Raw genomic sequence first — 19,372 nt, forward strand, 5'->3', positions numbered from 1 at the left:
ATTATTCATAAAGGAAAAACAGCCAGTCATGAAAACAGTAAGCTATACAAAGTTAAGTTAATAAAACCCATACACGTTTTAATTAGTCTTCAAAAGAACACACACAAGTCAACTGCCAGTATGACTAAGTGACCAAGTGACACTGGATCACTCCCAATTTTCCATCAGCATTCTTTTGCTTATTTGTCAAAGCAGACTTAACCTCTGCCACTGTAGAAGCAATCTGACAGATGAGTTAATGTCCTATCAGCCACAAAGCAGATAAGGAAAAAGTTCCACACTTTATTACTTATTCAGCCAAGTATTACCATATAGGAAAGTCTTGTTTCCAGGGATTTGGATCTAGCTGTATAGGAAACAACATGGGTCAGGAATCTTCAACAGAACCCCTGAAACAATTTCTGTATGAAATATTGAAAGTGAATGGGTAAGCTGGATGATTACATACTGGTGGCTTCTACCTGGGATCGGGAAGTAGCTACAGTATCCCACCAATCAAACTCCATACAAATCAGAGAAAGAGAATATTCTATCAAAGGAAAAGTTAGGGATCAGGGGGCTCTGAAAATGGCACCTCACCTGCTTCAGCAATTTCTAAATGAGGTGGGGAGTAAGACATAGAAACATTTTTGCCCTCCCACATACCCTTCTTTAGATATTTGTCTTTACACTTAGTGGGAAGTCAGCCTGGGAACTGGCAGATTCCACAGCATGTGAAGGCCTAGCTCTACCTGACTCTAGATGCTATTGGAGGGATGCAGCCCTACACTTAATGGTCTTATTGTTGAACCTAGCACAAAAAGGGTCAGTTAGGCACTTCAAGTGGAGGCCCTAAACAGAAAAGACGACAGAAATGGAAGCTTTTGTGAGTGATTACTTTCCCATATGAAAGGCAGTTGTAAACTTTTTTTCGACATGAACAACCAAGATCAAACTTTTATAAGTATATGGAAAATCCCAAATGGGGTGTTTATCTGAATATTCTGGTAATTCTAGCTGACAAATAAAGGCTATATACTCACTATAACATTCCATCTGTGTTGTCTATTTACATTCTTCCTCAATAAATGGTTTCAGATCAGACCCTTGGGATCTGACTCTTCTGCTATTTTCCAGCTCATGGACCAATAAAAACTCTTGAACTCCTCTCTTACCCATAATGCACTAGTTCCCTACCATACTTCAGATCTTGTCTGCTGACCTTTGAGACTACATAGTTAACAAATAATGAAGATATGAGATAACATCTGGAGCTCAAATGAAGTAACAATGGTTCCTTCAGCATCTTCTAATCTTTCCAGAAGGCAAATAGGTATGGAGTCAGCGGGCTGGCAGCTGAGGAAGAATGAAAATGGACAACACAGATGGAACTTTATGGTGAATACATAACTTTTTTATCTGATGATGTCATTTTTATTAATTCCTCAACAAATGGGACAGAGTCCCCAGCTACTTAAATCCTAACAGGACTCCATGGAAGGATATTCATGAGCACTTTTGAGCTGAAAGCTTATTTAACCCTACATCTCAGATCCAATTTGTAATGAGCAATAAAAGTATAAGAATTAGCCCAAGTTGCAGCTGCACAAATACCTTTCAAGGAAGATCTGGATAAAAAGTTGCCATAGACTTGGTGGGATGAGGTTTTGGCAAAGACAAGCCTAATTTATTATAAACAAAGGTAGTACAATCAGTTAATCATTTGGCTAAGATCACTTTATCATAGTATCATAGAAGGTTACTAGGCTAATGGCCCTGGGGCCCTTACAAGCCTAGCCAAGGGTTTATCCCAAAAAAGAATCCTCAGTCAGCACCTGTCGTCCCTGTCAATGAGGGACAAAGGTGGACCCCTGGGACAAATTTGTGGTTTCTCATCTACTCATCAAGGGTACTACTCATTGAAGAGGGTCAACAAGGTACTCTGACATGTATGCAGCAGGTTTGATTGATGTTGCATATTAGTTTTAGGCCTATTGAGCGAGTAATGCATGAGGAGTTAGACTTACTGATATATAGAGCATCTCTGGTAGGGCAGGGTCCGATATTGCCTTGTAGGTGAGACACAGATCACATCTGAGCAATCTGTATGATACAGAGTAGAGTGATAGTGATTTGAGCCTGTCCCCTTAGGACAGGTGTTGAAGGCCATGGATTATTTTTGTGAGGTATTTCTGTGGCCTTTCCAGTTGGTGCAGGTGTTTGGAGAGGTACATACCAAACTGGGTGTTATACTCCATCACAGGTCTAATGAGGGAGGAGTACAGAGAGGTAATAGCCTATTTTTAATGGATGCAATCCCTTTACTTATGAGATGAGCCAAGTAAAAGGCTTTTCTGACCATTGCTGCCACATGATGGTCGAATGTGAGATTGTTGTCAACCCGAGTACTCAGGTCTCTCACCACAGGTTGTGTGCTTAGGGGGTTGCCGTTGATGCGGTACTCTGTAAAGACTATGTTTTTGCCAAATGGTATGATAATACATTTTTTGTGTTTAACTTAAGGCCATGACTTTGACACCAGTTATTTGTAGCTGTGAGACCCTCTTGAAGTATGTTATCATTTGTGGAGTCAATGACAGCACACAACTTACAGTCATCCGCAAACGTGGTCAGCCACAGGCCTTTTGTCTTTGCATGGAGGGGTCCCAGAACAGATCCCCTGGGGAACACCACTAGAGACAGGTCTGCTGTTGGAGGTGGTGGCACCTATTTTCACCTTGTGGGTCCTATCTGTGAGCCTGTTGGCCACCCATCTGACCAGACAGGGATTAACACCGAGTTGTTTTATCTTTTTGATGAGACCCAAGTGGGGGATTGTGTCAAAGGCCTTGGCTAGGTCAAGATAAGCTATATGTAGTGACCTTCCCTCATCTAGGGCCTTGTTGACAGTCTCAAAGAAGTCAACTAGATTCAATAGGCAAGATCTGCCCCTGATGAATCTGAATTGGATGAGGTCAAGTGCCTGGAGATTGTCTATGTCCTTGTTTATGAGATCCATAATATGTTTCATGGCTTTACAGATCAGACTTGTCAAGCTAATGGGGCGATAGTTTCCAAGGTCAGTAGTGGCACCACCTCTATGCAAAGGGATGACAATGGCTGTTCTCCATTTTGCTGGAATGAAGCCTGTAATTAGGCTGTGGTTGAATAGAGCACTCAAAGGAGAAGCTAGCTCTTGCTGGAGATGGTGCAGAATACAACCTGGGATACTATCAGGTCCCTTGGAAGCTGTGTTCTTTGCCTTGGATAGGGCCTTTAACACTTGATCTACAGAGATGTGAGGTGTGGGACAAGTATCAGGGATGTCAACTGGACCATTGGGGGCCGATAAGGGGGTGAAGTTTGCAATGAACCTATCAACACACAGGTTGGCTAAGTCAGCAGGACCAGTGTAAGTGTTAACATTATTTACTAATTCGGAACAAACTTGGGCTATGCCATGGAGGTTCCTAATTCCTAACATATCTGAAGGACTTGTGGTTTCCTGTGTTTCAGAGGCTAGTTTCAAATCATAATTGGCTTTGGAGGTTTTCACTAGTGATCTAATTTGCTTATTGAAGTGGAGGGAGTTTTTCCAATTTGGAATTTGTTCCTTTTTACCATCAGATGACAGTTTCTTCCTTTTGTTGTAATGCCTGTTGACAGAGGATGTCCACCAGACAGGTTTGTTGCTTGAGGAGCAGGTTTTAGTTCTGTTGGGTAAGGCTGACTCCATGCAGTTGTACTGGTGCTTGTATACTGCACTGGCATACTTGTTCAGCATAGTTGGCTGCATCCTCTGAGGGGGGGGGGGGGTGAAGATGCTGACGCCCTCCCTTAGGAGGTTGTAGTCAGCTTTTGAGATGTTTTTTAGCCTGATTATGGCTGGGGAGGGGTTGGGTGGGATAGAAACTTTGAATGAGACAGACTGATGATCTGATCTCACCAGGGAAGAACATACTATGGGAGTGGTGCAGCGGTCGCCCATGTTGGTGAGAACCAACTCCAGTATGTTATCTCCTCTTGTGTGGGATAAGACCAGCTGGTCTAGTGTGTTATAATTGATGAAGTCAAGGAATCATTGGGTGAGTGCATTAGTGCACGAATAGTTCACCCAGTCTAAGGTGGGGAAGTTGAAGTCAACAAGGATCAGTATTAGGGGGTACCTTGATGCAGTCACTTAGGTCCAGGTAGGAGGAGTGGGTGTCCTGAGTCACGGAGGGGGGTCTATAGCTGGCTAAAAACTTGGATGGGTGTCTTGCCAACTGTCAGTTGCACCTGGAGTAATTCTAGCACGTAATGCTGGTAAACCAGTCTGGAAGTGTGCCAGTCCTTAATGAGAATAGAGACTCCACCACCCTTAGTCTTTCCAACGTCATTTTGGGGTTGGAAAGTGTGGAATGAGGTATAGCCTGGTGAGGCAGGGGTGATCTCTGCAGCCCTGAATCAAGTTTTCATGACTACACAGACAGCGGCATCTTTCAGTGTGAGGAGAGCCTCCAGTGAGTGCATTTTCAGGTTAAGGCTCCTAGCATTGAGCAGCAGGACCTTCCATTTGCTTTTTGACAGATCTTTTATGCTGGAAGATTTGTCTTTTGGACATAGCCTATAAAAGGCACAATGGGTGAGGCAAGAGCCTTGGCCAAGATCCGGAACCTCATAGGTCATCTCTGGCAAAGCATCGGGGCCTGTCAACCATGTCATCCCAGGCAGACAGATACTGGATCCCCTTGGAAAGACACCAGAAACTAAGCCAATTGTTGAAGTCAATCATTTTTTGTTGGTATTGTGGTATCATTCTTGATGAAGGTAGGATGCTGCTTAGGGCTAGGGTCATACCTGCCTGGAGCACATACTCTGAGAGCTCAATCATGTCTCTCTTCATATAATCCAGGAAGGTATGTCTCAAGTCATTCACACAAACATGGACAATGACAGAATCATACTTGTACCTGTTGTGGACAGACTTAAGTGCATGTATGATGTGGCGTATTCTAGCACCTGACAAACAGCTGACCGTGACATTCTCCTTGTTGAGCCTGGTGAAGGGGAAATCAGTGTGTCTCACTACTAAGTCGCCCATGACTAGTATGTTTGGCTTCTTGTTATGTCTTATGGGCTGTGTTGGCTTATCATTAAGCCTAATGAACTGGTGTGTTGACTAGGGTGTGGGATGTGATTGGTGTTGTGTGTGGAATGTTTGTGAGTGCGTTTTGGGGGGTCTCTATTGTTTAGGTAAGATTTTGTTGAGGACCCCTACATAGGTGGGTGTGCGACTCTGATGTGGGTGGTATGGTATTTGTGCTGGCAATCTCCTCTTTGTCAGGAGTACTGACTGTGGCGAGAGAGAGCATGGATTCCAGCTTACTGATTTAGATGCATTTCTTGCAAGTATTACAATTATGTGCTAGGAGAAGGGGACTGTCCGTGAACATGAGGCAGTTGCTACACTGTCTCAGTATGCCCATGTCGACCAGGCCGGCAGGGGAAACTGATGGGAATTGTCCAGACATAGTGTTCTGAATACTTGGACTTATGAAGAGCAGGGTTTGATAAGGGCTTGTCCACAAAAACCCTAAATGTAAAATAACTGGCCTGAAGCACAAGTGCTAAAACCAAAACTAAGATGCTTAGAATAGCAGACAAATTTAATCAGGCTACTAACAAGCAGTAATAAGTGCAGCACTTGAACATTTAAGAACACACAGAACAGCAAACTAACGTAATAAAGAAGGTAGAAGACAGTTACAGTAACAGCAGCTGAATAAAATATAAATATTTTTTTTAATATAATGGAGAGGGAGGAATCAGAGCAAGATTAAGAGACTACATGGGTTTGTCCTTCCCAAATGCTCTCTGTACACAGTAGAAAGAGCTGATTACATGGGACTGGTAGGAGAGTCTGAAATCAAATATGCAAGGGGGTGGGTCCTTCCCAAATGATCTCACTGTACTCAGTTGAGTGAGCAAATCAGATGGGTCCAAGAAGTGTGTCCAAAAACAAATTTACAGCAGTGGTGGGAAATTCCAAAGCCACCAAGATTGACACCACAACAAGGACAGGGAGGGAAGGTGGGAAACTAACTGCAGAGAGACCACACTATTCAATTAATATTCAATGAAACCAATAAATAAAATGCAGTACTATCACTGAATCAAGGCAAGTGTAAACAAAAGTGTACTTAAATCAGCTTGTACGTCCAGATGACTGCAAGCAGATCACAGCCAGCAAAACAGCTCAAATACGGAGCACAAATAAATGCACAGAGCTGTGACTAGCACTATTATAAGGCAAAGAGAAACCCCCTAGCTAACAGTAAAAAACAGAATGTTAAAGAAGTGATGCAACCCCCAATGAAACCAGGTGGCTTACACTTCTAACAAGCTAACTGCAGACAGACAGAGAGACCACAATACTCAATTAATATTCAATGAAATAAAGAAATAAATAAAATGCAGTACTATCATTGAAATAAGGCAAGTGCAAACAAAAGTTTACTTAAATCAGCTTGTACGTCCAGACGACTGCAGGTAGATCACAGTCAGCCAAACAGCTCAGATATTGAACACAAATAAATGCACAGAGATGTGACTAACACTATTATAAGGCAAAGAGAAACCCCCTAGGCTAACAGTTAAACACAGAACTTCAAAGAAGTGATACAATCCCCAGTGAAACCAGGTGGCTCACTCTTCTAGCAAGCTAACTGCAAAAAGAAAGACCACAATATTCAATGAAACAAATAAATAAAATACAGTACTATCACTGAAACAAGGCAAGGGCAAACAAACATGTACTTAAATCAGCTTGTACGTCCAGATAATTGCAGGTAGATCACAGCCAGCTAAACAGCTCAGATAATGAGCACAAATAATATACTTTAACAGGTTTGCCCAATTCTGAATCTAAAAAAAAAAGAGACAAATACTTGGTCTGATTTCCTGAAAAATTTTGTACTATGTAGATAAAAATGTAACTGTCTGAATATCCAAGAGGTGCAACATATACTCACCTTTGTTTGAGAAATTTGGAAAGAAAACTTTGAGGTTGTTAATTTGATTGATATTGTATTCTGATACCACCTTAGGAAGGATGGATGGGCTGGTTCTTAAGGATACCCTATCCTTATGAAAAAATAAAAAAAAAGGCTTAGAAGATAGGGCTTGAAGTTCCGAGGCTCTTCCAGCAGAGGAAATGGCCATTAAAATGACAATCTTCCAGGTTAAACATTTTAGTTCACATTTGGCTGATGGTTCAAAGGGAGATTAGGTCAAAGATTGTAAAACCAAATTCAAATCCCATGGAGGAGTAAGATCTTTAAAAGGAGGTCTAAGAAGGAAAAAAAAGTTATGTACTTACTATTACTTTCCATTTGTGTTGTCAATTTTCATTCCTCCTCGACTGATGGGTTCGAATCCGAGGCATTAGATCTGACTCAGTCGCTGTAAAAGCTTGTGATCATCCAGAACTCTCGAGCTTCTCCCTTACCCACAATACATCCTCCCCATTACTGCTTGCAAACAAGATGTGAGGTAAAGAAAAACATACTCTTACAACTTAAACATATATGTGCATAATTTTGATAAAGAGAAAGACCGTCTCAGAGAGGAAGAGGCAATCCCACATCAACACCTGGAAAAGATGCAAGGATATAACTCAACTATTATATCCCCTCATTCTTCTAAAATAAACCTAAAAAAGTGCTGGGGGTTGGTGAGAGGGGAGTCAAGGAGGAATGAAAATCGACAACATAGATGGAATGTTATGGTAAGTACATAACTTTTATCCAACGTTAATTTTCATTCCATCCTCTACTGATGGGACACAGTCCCTAGCTTCTCAGAACCCTGCGTGGATTCAAAGAAGAATATTTCTGAGCACTACTGAGCCAAAAGATGCCCTACTTCTGGACACCAAATCCAGCTTATAATGAGAGATAAAGGTGTGAGGGGAAGCCAAAATTGCTGCTGAACAAATATCATCCATGGACGTTCTTGAGTGGAAAACTGAAGCGGTAGCTACAGTTCTGGTAGAATGAGCCAGTACTTTGTAAGGCAAAGTCATTCCTGACTTGTTATAAATAAAGGAGACACAGTCAGTAAACCATTTAGCTAAGGTGACTTTAGATACAGGTGTGCCCAACTTCAAGTCAGCAAAGGATACAAACAATTGATCAGTTTTTTCTGATATCTTTTGTCCTATGAAGATATGTAACAAGTATTCTCCTGGAATAGTTCAGAAAGAAGACTGATAGATTAATACATTGATTGATGTTGACATGTGATACTACCTTGGGCAAAAAGGATGCACTGGTTTATAAGGAGACTCTATCCTTACGAAAATTAAGATAAGGATGTTTTACCAACAATGCCTGAATTTCCGAAATCTGTCTGGAGGAGGTGATGACAACAAAAAATAAGGTTTTCCAAGACAAAAACTTTAGGTTACAATCATTGGCAGACTCAAAGGGTGGTAGAATCAAGGACTGCAGTACCAGATTGAGATTCCACGGTGGTGTGGGATCTTTAAAAGGTGGTTTAAGAAGAAAGTACAGTTGTGTACACCTGCCATAAATGTAGATGTTCGAGTGTCTTCACTGTTGCAGTCATAACTGTAGGGTGCTCCTGCCGGCAGGCAGCCCGAGGTCAGCCAGAATCCCAAAGTCTGGGTCCGGCGTCGGCTGTAAAAGCTAGTATCCTGACGTCAGTACGCCTTGGTACATAGCCCTCAGCCGACGCCATCTTCTCCAGCCTTTCTTGCCCTAGATGTCAGAATACCCCAATAAATCAAAAATGAATCCAACAAGGAAACACAAATACACCACAAAAGAGAGAAGAAGAAGAGGGGATAGGAGGGAGGGAAACCCCGACTGCAACAGTGAAGACACTCGAACATCTACATTTATGGTAGGTGTACACAACTGTACTATGTTCTTCGTGTTTCACTGTTGCAGTCATAACTGTAAGGTGGAATCCCAAAGCAGTGTAGAGAGGGAGGAGGCTTTAGATAGAAGAAGGGGAGGCAAGAATACCCTGCAAGACAGCAGAGGCAAAGCCCGCCCTAGACTTAGAAAACAAAGGGAGATTGTAGTGCTTGGAAAAAGTATGCACTGAACTCCAAGTGGCAGCTTCCAAGATATCCTTGGTAGGTACTCCTCTGAGAAAAGCTGTAGAAGTAGCAGCTGCTCTAGTAGAATGACTTCTAATGGTTCCAGGAAACTGTTTACCATGATGAGTGTAACAAAATCTGATCCCATAAGCAATCCATTTGGAAATGGTTTGTTTAGAAATAGGTTTTCCAAGTGAACTGGAGGCAAAGGAAACAAATAGTTGGTTAGACTTTCTGAAATCTTTAGTCTTGTCCAAGTAAAATCTTAACTGTCTGTGCACATCCAATGAATGCAAAATCCTTTCCCCTTTATTTTGAGGATTTGGAAAGAAAGTAGGAAGGTGAATTGTCTGATTCAAGGCCACTTTCGAAATCACCTTAGGCATGAAAGTAGGATTGGTCCTCAAGGAAACTCTGTCCTGATGGAAAATAAGGTAAGGTTCCACAGCCATAAGAGCTTGCAACTCTGAGACCCTTCTGGCAGAGGTCAAGGCTAACAAAAGAACAGTCTTCCAAGATAGAAACTTAATATCTGAAGATGCAGCAGGCTCAAAAGGAGGCAAAGTAAGTTTTTCTAAAACATAATTAAGATCCCAGGCAGGGACCGGAGGGTCCTTGGAGGTCGCAAATTCTTAGCCCCCCTCAAAAACTGCTTCACCAAAGGATGTGAAAAACAGGAGGATCAGAAATGAAATGCAGAGATAGCAGAAGCATGAATCTTAATGGAAGAAAATGAAAGTCCCTTAGATAAAAGCTCCGAAAGGTAAAGCAAAATAGAGGAGAGATCAGGAACCTGAGGATCAGAACCTCGGTCCTGCATCCAAATAGAAAACCTCTTCCATTTAGAGGCATAAGATTTCCTAGTGCTAGGCCGACTAGCTTCCAAAAGAACATCCAAAACTTGTTTGGGAAGACTAGAGGCAATCAAATTCCTTTGAAGAGCCAAGCTGCCAAGCAAAGGGTCTTGAGGTTGGAATGTAGTAACTGACCCTGATGCTGGGACAGAAGCGAAGGATTCAGTGGAAGAATCCAAGGAGGCCCCGAGAACAGGAGCTTTAGAGTCGGATACCAAAACTGTCGAGGCCAATTTGGAGCAATCAAGATGAGGAACTTGGGCTTGTCCTGCTTTATCTTCAGTAGTACCCGAGGCAGTAGAGGAAGAGGAGGGAAGGCATATGCAGACAGACTTCTCCAACTGAAAGACAGGGCATCCACTCTCCATGCTGTTTTGTGGAAGGACCTGGTGCAAAAGCGAGGCAGCTGATTGAGATGGGATGCGAACAGATCTATCTTGGGACATCCCCAAACTGCAGTAATCCTTTTGAACAAGTTGGTGTCTAGCATCCATTCGTGAGGATCTGAAATGTTTCTGCTCAGGCTGTCTGCTAAAAGATTTTGTTTTCCTGGAATGAATTGAGCCTGGAGATGCAGATTCAAATTTAGAGCTGTGTCCCATAAACTCATAGCCAGTCTGCAAAGGGGGTAAGAATGAGATCCCCCTGCTTGTTGATGTACCACATGACCGTGGTGTTGTCTGTGCGAATTAGCAGAGGCCCTGGTTGTAAAAGGTGCTTGAAGGCCAAAAGGGCATTTTGAACTGCCAACAACTCCTTCAGATTGATGTGCCAGTGAAGATGGTCCTTTGTCCAGGTTCCTTGCTGGCAATTGTCTAGAAAATGTGCTCCCCAAGCATAATCCGAGGCGTCCGTGGTTAGGATTTGAGTAGGTTGAGGGAGACGAAAAGGTTTTCCTTCGTTCAAAATGCATGCCCTGGACCACCAGAGGAACTCCTTCTGGAGGCAGGGGATCAGAGGAATCAGAATATCCAGATCGTGATGATGCTGTGACCATACACTTTTCAGATACCATTGAAGCTTTCTCATGTGAAGCCTTGCGTTTGGAATCAACAGAATGCAGGAAGCCATGTAGCCCAGAGCCTGCAGGAATTTCCTTGCAGTGAGCTGAGATAGAGTTGCCAAGGTGTTGAAAGTAGAAGCCAGCTGAGTTTGTTTTTCTGGAGTGAGGTAGGCCCTTTGTAAGGTTGTGTTTAAGAGGGCTCCCAAGAATACCATTTGTTGAGAAGGGATCAAATGTGACTTTTTTATGTTCACTGAGAATCCCAGTAAGAGGAGAAGACGTTGAACGAAGTCTAGGTGTTGAAGCAGAAGATCTTTGCTGTCTGCCTGAATAAGGCAGTCGTCCAAATAGGGGTAAATCTGAATCCCCTGAAGTCTGCAGTAAGCCACTACTGGTGCCAGGCACTTGGTGAAGACTCGGCGCAGTAGATAAACCAAAGGGCAGAACAGAGAATTGAAAGTGCCTCGAACCTGCCTTGAACCTGAGGAATTTCCTGCGTTCTTGTCTGATAGGGATATGCAAATAGGCTTCCTTTAAGTCCAATGTCACCATCCAGGCGTCCTGAGAGAGCATTGGAAGTAACTGTTGCAGAGTGAGCATCTTGAACTTTGGAATTTCCAAAAAGGTGAACACAGAAAGGTCCAGAATAGGTCTCCAAGAGTTTTGTTTTCTGGGAACCAGAAACAGCCTTGAATAAAATCCTTTTCCCATTTCCAAGAGTGGAACAGGCTCTATGGCTCTCATGGCCAGAAGAGCATCCACTTGAGTTAAGGCCTCTGACCATTGAAGTTTTGGCAGATCTGGCCAACCGTGAGTCCTTGGCAAAGTGTGAAAGTGGAACTTGTAACCTTTTAAAATCACATCCAATACCCATTTGTCCTGGGTAATATGAGTCCAATTCCTGTAAAAAAGAGACAGTTTTCTCCCGAGAGGGGCGTCCGGGTAAAGAGGTCCTGAAGCCCAACCGAGAGAGTCATTGAGTTTGTTTTCTTTGAGATTGGGATCTGTCTTCTCCCCTTCTAGGTGAAGAAGCAGTCCATTGTCTAGATCTGTACGAGGTCTGGCCTTGACCACGACCTCTGGATCGTCTATATCTTCCCCTTTGAGGCCTGTCAGACGTGGGAAAGGACCAATTTTTAGTGGGCCAATTCCTGGAAAATCTAGGAGGCTGAACCTGCAAGAAATCTTTTACAGTCTGCATGGACTTTGCCTTTTCTTCCATCTTTTTAATAACTTCCTCAGCCTTAGAACCAAAAAGAACATCATGTTGAACAGGGGCATCTAATAACTTGGCCTTAACCTGTTCAGGCAAACTTTGTTCACGAAGCCAGGCATGTCTCCTAATCACAGAACCAGAGGCAGCAGCCCTGCAGGAAGCATCCAAGGCATCAAAACCACAATGTAAGCTATGCTTGTTAACCTGTTCAGTAGCATGCAAAACATCCTGAAATTCCTTATCCTCTGCACAAGCAGGTACGGAAGCAAGCTTTTGCTTTAAAACAGACAAAAGAAATTACTGGTATTTAAACATATGAAACTGGCAATTTAATGCCCTTACAGAAAGGGTAGCAGAAGTATATACCTTTTTGCCCCACCTGTCTAAAGCACGAGAATCCTTCTCAGAGGGAATAGGATTTTTAGAAGTAGCAACCTTAGCAGCCTTAGAACCCTGAAAAATAGTTTCAGGGTCTGCAGAAGGATTTTTAAATAGAAATAAATGAGAGTCAGGAACCCTATAAAATCTATCAGGCTTAGAAGGAGCAGGAGGCATGGAATCAGGATTCAAATTAGCCTCAGAAAAGCATCATCCACAATGTCCAAAACAGGAGGGATAGCTAAAGGCCTATGCTGAGGAAGAAGAAGAAATTCTCTAAGCCTCTTTTTGGAAGCAGAATATTCCTGTCCTTCCCAATGAAAATGTTCCCTCATCTCATGCAAGGTTTCCCCAAAAGAAAAATCCTCAGGCGGAGAGGCCGAGGGCAAAGATTCCTCAGCATCCGAATCCTCATAAGGGGGGAAGGAATAGTCCTGATCAGAGGAAGAAACAGAAGAGACAGAGGCCTGGTCAGAAGAATCCAGAGTAACATCCTGTCGAGGCCTTTTCTCCGGAGGGGGGTGAGAACCCCTAATCATTGTAAGCAAGTCTTCAGCCATCCTCAATAATTGTTTTTGTGTCTTGGGAGTGGATTCAGAAGCAGCTTGAGATGAAACTTTAGACTTAGAAGGAGTCTTTGTCTTTGCCTTTGCCTTTGAAATCGTAATGTGAGTAGGCCTGAAAACCCCCTCAGAAGCCGGTACCTGCACAGCGGTTCCGGACCCATCTGAAGGAGCGATGTCCGAAGGTCCTGCAGCAGTTAAAATAGTGGGCCTTGATGGCTCCCCATGGGAGTCCGTATCGGCCATCGGTTCAGAAGCTGCGGACGACAGGGGCTGCAAAAGCGCCTCACTGACGACAGCTGAACCGGACGCTGGCTCCAGCTGCAACGAGTCCTGTTTGGACCTCGGAGGCCTGTCTTTATCTTTGCGTTTCTTTTGAACTCCGGTAGTATCCGACGATATTCTGTAATTGAAGCGTCTGCCAAAATAATTTAAAGCCCAGTCGTACCTGCGTTTGATAGTACGAGAGTTAAACCTGGCACAGAACCGACAACAAGAAACGTCGTGGTCAGGGCCTAAGCAAGGTAGACAGTAAGAGTGGAAATCTTTATGAGGTATTTGTTTCCCACACGCTATACAATTATTAACTTTTTCTGACATCGGAGGAACAAGAAAAGATTCCCAACGGGTACTTAGCTTTGAGAAGAGAAGTAACAACTTCGGACCGACAACAACCAAGAATGCTGTTCGAAAATCGCCAACCAACGTTTTGCGAGCTGCTTTCCACCGCACGGCAAGAAAGACTGGAGAAGATGGCGTCGGCTGAGGGCTATGTACCAAGGCGTACTGACGTCAGGATACTAGCTTTTACAGCCGACGCCGGACCCAGACTTTGGGATTCTGGCCGACCTCGGGCTGCCTGCCGGCAGGAGCACCCTACAGTTATGACTGCAACAGTGAAACACGAAGAATATCTGTGCCATGCAAAAAGGCTTTACATAGTTTATGAGAGGCTAGTGAACAGCCATCAAATCCAATGTGGAAATTAGAAATTGCTGCCAAATAGACTCTCACTGTTGAAGCACTAGCTCCTTGGTTGAAAAGCAGTATCAAGAACTCTAGCACATAACTAACTGGTGCCGAGAAAGGGTTTATATACTTTTGAACAGCCCAGTGTGCAAATCTTTTCCACTTATTAGTGCAAAGTTTCCTAGTGGATGGCTTAAGGGAAGATAAAAAGATGTGATGAACAGGGGAAAAGGAGCATCGACTGTCTGGCTACTATTGGAATTGGAGAAACCAAGGTGTCAGCTTGAGGCTTGGAAGGTTGGGATGTGTCATGCCCGTGGGATAAGACAGGTCATCTGGAGCTGGGTCCAGAATCCAATGGTTAGTGAGCTAAGTGAGGCCAAAGGAAGGGAAAACAAATCTGTCGAGGCCAAAAGGGGGCAATGAGAATGACTTTGGTCTTCAACCTGGCAGCTCTCTGAAGGAATTTTGGAATTAGAGGAATTGGGGGATAGTCATAAAGTAATCTAGGAGGCCAATCATGGAGAACAGCTTCCTTCACTGACTACCCCTGTGGAAGGATCAGGGCAAAATAGCTACTGCACTTGTTGTTTAAGGGAGATGCAAAGAGATCACAGCAAGGCTGACTCCATTTGTGGTATATTTGTTCCGCCACTTTCTGGATGAGGGACCATTTGTGAGGTAACAGTATGCACCTGCTCAGCTCGTCTTCTAGCATGTTGGACTTCCCCAAAACATGCGCCGCTAAGAGAGCGGTTAGAAGATATTGCCCATTGCCACACCCCTAGCACTTTTCAACAATTGGGGGTACGATCTGGCTCCTCCTTGTTTGATGATGCACAAAACCACTTGCCATCTTATCTGTTTGAAATTGCAATTGTTCCTGATGGAAGACCATCCTTAAAGGCTTGCAATGCTAAAAGCACTGCTCTCAACTCCAGTAAGTTGATATGGAAATTGGTCACTTTGAGGGACCACATGCCTTGGACTGTCTTTCCCAGGTAATGCCCCCCCCCCCAAGCTGGGAAGCATCCATGGTCACTACAGCCTTGGGCTGCGAGGAGACAAATGGATGACCCTGTAGCAATTGATCCCAGTGGATCCACCAAATCAGAGTTTTCTTGCACAAGTTTGTAATTCGTATTGGGGATGACAAAGGTAGTTGAAGTATCGACCACTGAGATGCTAAGAGCCATTCGAAAATTCTCATGGGAAATCTGGCTAGTGGAACGAGAATTACCACTGCTGGCTATGATGCTAGAGCTTGTAGAACTAAGCGAGCCAAGACTGTGGTACTGCAAAGTATCTTGCTGACTTGTGACCTTAAAGTCTGAATTCTGGAAAGGGGAAGAGAGACTATTGTTGACCTTGTGTCTAGTAGTGCTCCTATGAATTCTAAAGTTTGAGTTGGCTGCAGATTTGACTTCTTCAAATTTATGGTTATTCCTAACCATGTGGTAGTGTGGATGATCTCTTGCCATAATACGCTGACGCCAGGTCAGAGTAGTAATGGGCCAGTCATCTAAAAATGGAAACACACGGAATCCTTGCAGTCTCAAGTGAGCTATCACTGCCATGCATTTGGTAAACACTATGGGGGCTGTGGTTAGGCCACAGGGCAGTGCTCTGAACTGATAATGACTGGCTCCTAGATGGAAGTGTAAGAATCTCCTGGATTGCCTGTTTATTTTTATATTACAGTACACATCCTGAAGATCTGCTGAGCAAATCCAACCATCCTTCTCCAAAAGCAGAAGGACTGACTGAACTGTGACCATCCAGAACTTTTGTCTTTCGAACAAATCTGTTTAGATTGTGGAGATCCAGAATTGGTCTCCAGTCCACGTTTTCTTTGGCACTAAAAAAGTTTGAGTAATTTCGGGATACTTTCTGGTCTGGGGGGATCCCATGGATGACTTTTGTTCAGCAGCTTTTGTATTTGAATGGCTGCTTGATCCCTCTGACTGGGTGGAGAATCAGGGATTTTCCTGGAAATTGAAGGAGGAAAGGAAAATGGAATTATATATCCTCTGGATACAATCCTCTGCACCCAAGTATCTTTTGTTATCTCTAGCCAGGCTTTCTGCTGCAGGGACAAATGACCCCCAATTGCCTCCAGCCTGAGGTTTTAGAGAACAGAAGACCTGGGAGATTGAGGCAACATTTTGGACCTCTCTCCAGAGATAGGATCATCAAAAGAAGACAGTAAAAGGCCCTCGTGTTCCATCAACGATCAGGAGTTGAAGGCATGACACATTGCACAACTCTCTTGCAGATGAAGGGGACCAAGGCAGTAGACATAAAGAGTGTGCAAGTCAGACAAGGGAATCTTTTGTCTAAATTTCCCCACATTTTTTAAGCCTCACTGGTGTTTTCTCTTTTTTTAGCCATTGTGATAACAACAGATATAGGACTGTATAGAATCAACTGTAACAAAGAGTACGGAAAAAGCAACAATAAAACGAAAGGAAAAAAAAAAAACTGTCTTACTATTTTATATATATATATATATATAAATATATATATATATATATATATATATATATATATATATATATATATATATATATAAAAGGTAGCATAGGATGGTGGTTTGTAGGATGACGTTGGTAATCAAGTGGAGGAGGAGGAGGAGGAGTGTGAGGGCAGCACCAAGGATCAAATGGTGGAAATTGAAAAAGGGTAATTGTGAGGTGGAGTTCAGGGATGAGTTAAGACAGGCACTGTGTGGCAGTGAAGAGTTACCAAATAGCTAGGTAACTACAGCAGAGCTGGTAAGGGAGACGGCCAGAAAGGTGCTTGGTATGACATCTGGACAGAAGTAGGACGACAAGGAGACATGGTGGTGGAATGAGGAAGTACAGGAGAGTATACAGAGAAAGAGGTTGGCAAAGAAGTGGGATTGTCAAAGAGATGAAGAAAGTAGACAGGAGTATAAGGAGATGAGGTGCATGGCAAAGAGAGAGGTGGCTAAGGATAAGGCATATGAAGAGTTGTATGAAAGGTTGGACACTAAGGAGGGAGAAAAGGACCTGTACCGATTGGCTAGACAGAGGGACCGAGCTAGGAAAGATGTGCAGCAGGTAAAGGTGATAAAGGATAATGAGGGAAACATACTCACAAGTGAGGAGAGTGTGTTGAGGAGATGGAAAGAGTTTGAGGGGTTGATGAATGAAGAGAATGAGAGGGAGAGAAGGTTGGATGATGTAGGGATAGTGAATCATGAAGTACAATGGATTAGCAAGGAGAAAGTAAGGATAGCTATGAAGAGGATGAAGAATGGAAAGGCAGTTGGCCCAGATGACATACCTGTGGAAGCATGGAGGTGTTTAGGTGAAATGGCAGTGGAGTTTTTAACCAGATTGTTTAATGAAATCTTGGAAAGTGAGAGGATGCCTGAGGAATGGAGAAAAGGTGTTTTGGTACTGATTTTTAAGTATAAGGGTGATGTGCGGAGCTGTAGTAACTACAGAGGGATTAAATTGATCAGTCACAGCATGAAGTTATGGGAAAGAGTAGGGAAGCTAGGTTAAGAAGGGACGTGATGATTAGTGATCAGCAGTATGGTTTCATGCCAGGAAAGAGCACTACAGATGCGATGTTTGCTCTGAGAGTATTGATGGAGAAGTATAGAGAATGTCAGAAGGAATTGCATTGTGTTTTTGTAGACTTAGAGAAAGCATATGACAGGGTGCCTAGAGAGAAGTTGTGGTATTGTATGAGCAAGTCAGGAGTGTCAGAGAAGTATGTAAGAGTGGTGCAGGATATGTACGAGGGTAGTGTGACAGTGGTGAGGTCTGCTGTGGGAGTGACGGATGCATTTAAGGTGGAGGTGGGGTTACATCAAGGATCAGCTCTGAGCCCTTTCTTATTTGCAATGGTGATGGACAGGTTGACAGACGAGATCAGACAGGAGTCCCCGTGGACTATGATGTTTGCAGATGACATTGCGATCTGTAGTGAGAGTAGGGAACAGGTGGAGGAGACCCTGGAGAGATGGAGATATGCTCTAGAGAGAAGAGGAATGAAGGTCAGCAGGACTAAGACAGAATATAGGTGTGTGAATGAGAGGGAGGACAGAGGAATGGTGAGGATGCAAGGAGTAGACGTGGCGAAGGTGGATGAGTTTAAATACTTGGGGTCAATAGTTCAGAGTAATTGTGAGTGTGGAAGAGAGGTGAAGAAGAGAGCACAGGCAGGATGGTGTGGGTGGAGAAGAGTGTCAGGAGTGATTTGTGACAGACAAATACCTGTAAGAGTGAAAGGGAAGGTCTACAAGAGGGTAGTGAGACCAGCTATGTTATATGGGTTGGAGACAGTGGCATTGACAAAAAGGCAAGAGTTTGAGCTGGATGTGGCAGAGTTAAAGATGTTAAGATTTGCACTGGGTGTGACGAGGGTGGACAGGATTAGGAATAAGTATATTAGAGGGTCAGCCCAGGTTGGAAGGTTTGGAGACAAAGCCAGAGAGGCAAGATTATGTTGGTTTGGACATGTGCTGAGGAGGGATGCTGAGTATATTGGGAAAAAGATGCTAAGGATGAAGCTACCAGGTAACAGGACAAGAGGAAGGCCTAAGATAAGGTTTATGGATGTGGTGAGAGAGGACATGCAGGTGGTTGGTGTGACAGAGCAAGATGCAGAGGACAGGAAGAAATGGAAACAGGTGATCCGCTGTGGCGACCCCTAACGGGAACAGCCGAAAGAGGATGATGATGATATATATATATATATATATATATATATATATATATATATATGATAAGGTACAGGAGGGACAAAAAGCAAGGCGAAATAGATACTAATGACAGTACCTAGAGTACACTAGTACAAAAGAAGAAGCTTTAAGAAAATTTAAGAAAAGATTAAGGTAGAAGACAAAAAATAGAACATTATCTATCCCAGTAGCTCAAGAGTCAACCAACCACATTGTTTACCTAACAGTGGCAAAAAAGATCTGAGGTAATGGGGATGATGTACCGTGGGTAAGGGAGAAGCTCAAGAGTTCTGCATTGTCATGAGCTTTTACAGTGGCCGAATCGGATCAGACACCTCAGATCTGAACCCATCAGTTGTGGCCGGAATGAAAGCTGACAACATCAGATGTTCCCCTTATTAAGGCCTTACAAGTGTGGAAGAAGCTAAAGATGAATTATTTACTCCAATACAAAACCTGGAAATGACAGAAAGTTGCACTTTAATATGTGAAGAACTAGCACCTCCATTAAAATTTGTAGCTATAAATTCAAGAACTTTAGGTACGGGCACTGAAAAAGTGCCACTGTCATTTTGCTGCGCCCA

At 43.3% G+C, this 19,372-nt stretch overlaps 1 protein-coding gene across 1 annotated transcript in view; it reads right to left on the reverse strand.

Annotated features, from left to right (window-relative positions):
* SOS2 (SOS Ras/Rho guanine nucleotide exchange factor 2) overlaps nucleotides 1-19,372 on the reverse strand; it is a 2,018,564-nt gene that overhangs the window by 1,359,839 nt on the left and 639,353 nt on the right. The gene's annotated exons all lie outside the window — the stretch shown is intronic.

This window comes from Protopterus annectens, chromosome 6.part0, assembly GCF_019279795.1.
Source record: "Protopterus annectens isolate FY-2018-M chromosome 6.part0, PAN1.0, whole genome shotgun sequence".
Taxonomy (NCBI): domain Eukaryota; kingdom Metazoa; phylum Chordata; order Ceratodontiformes; family Protopteridae; genus Protopterus; species Protopterus annectens.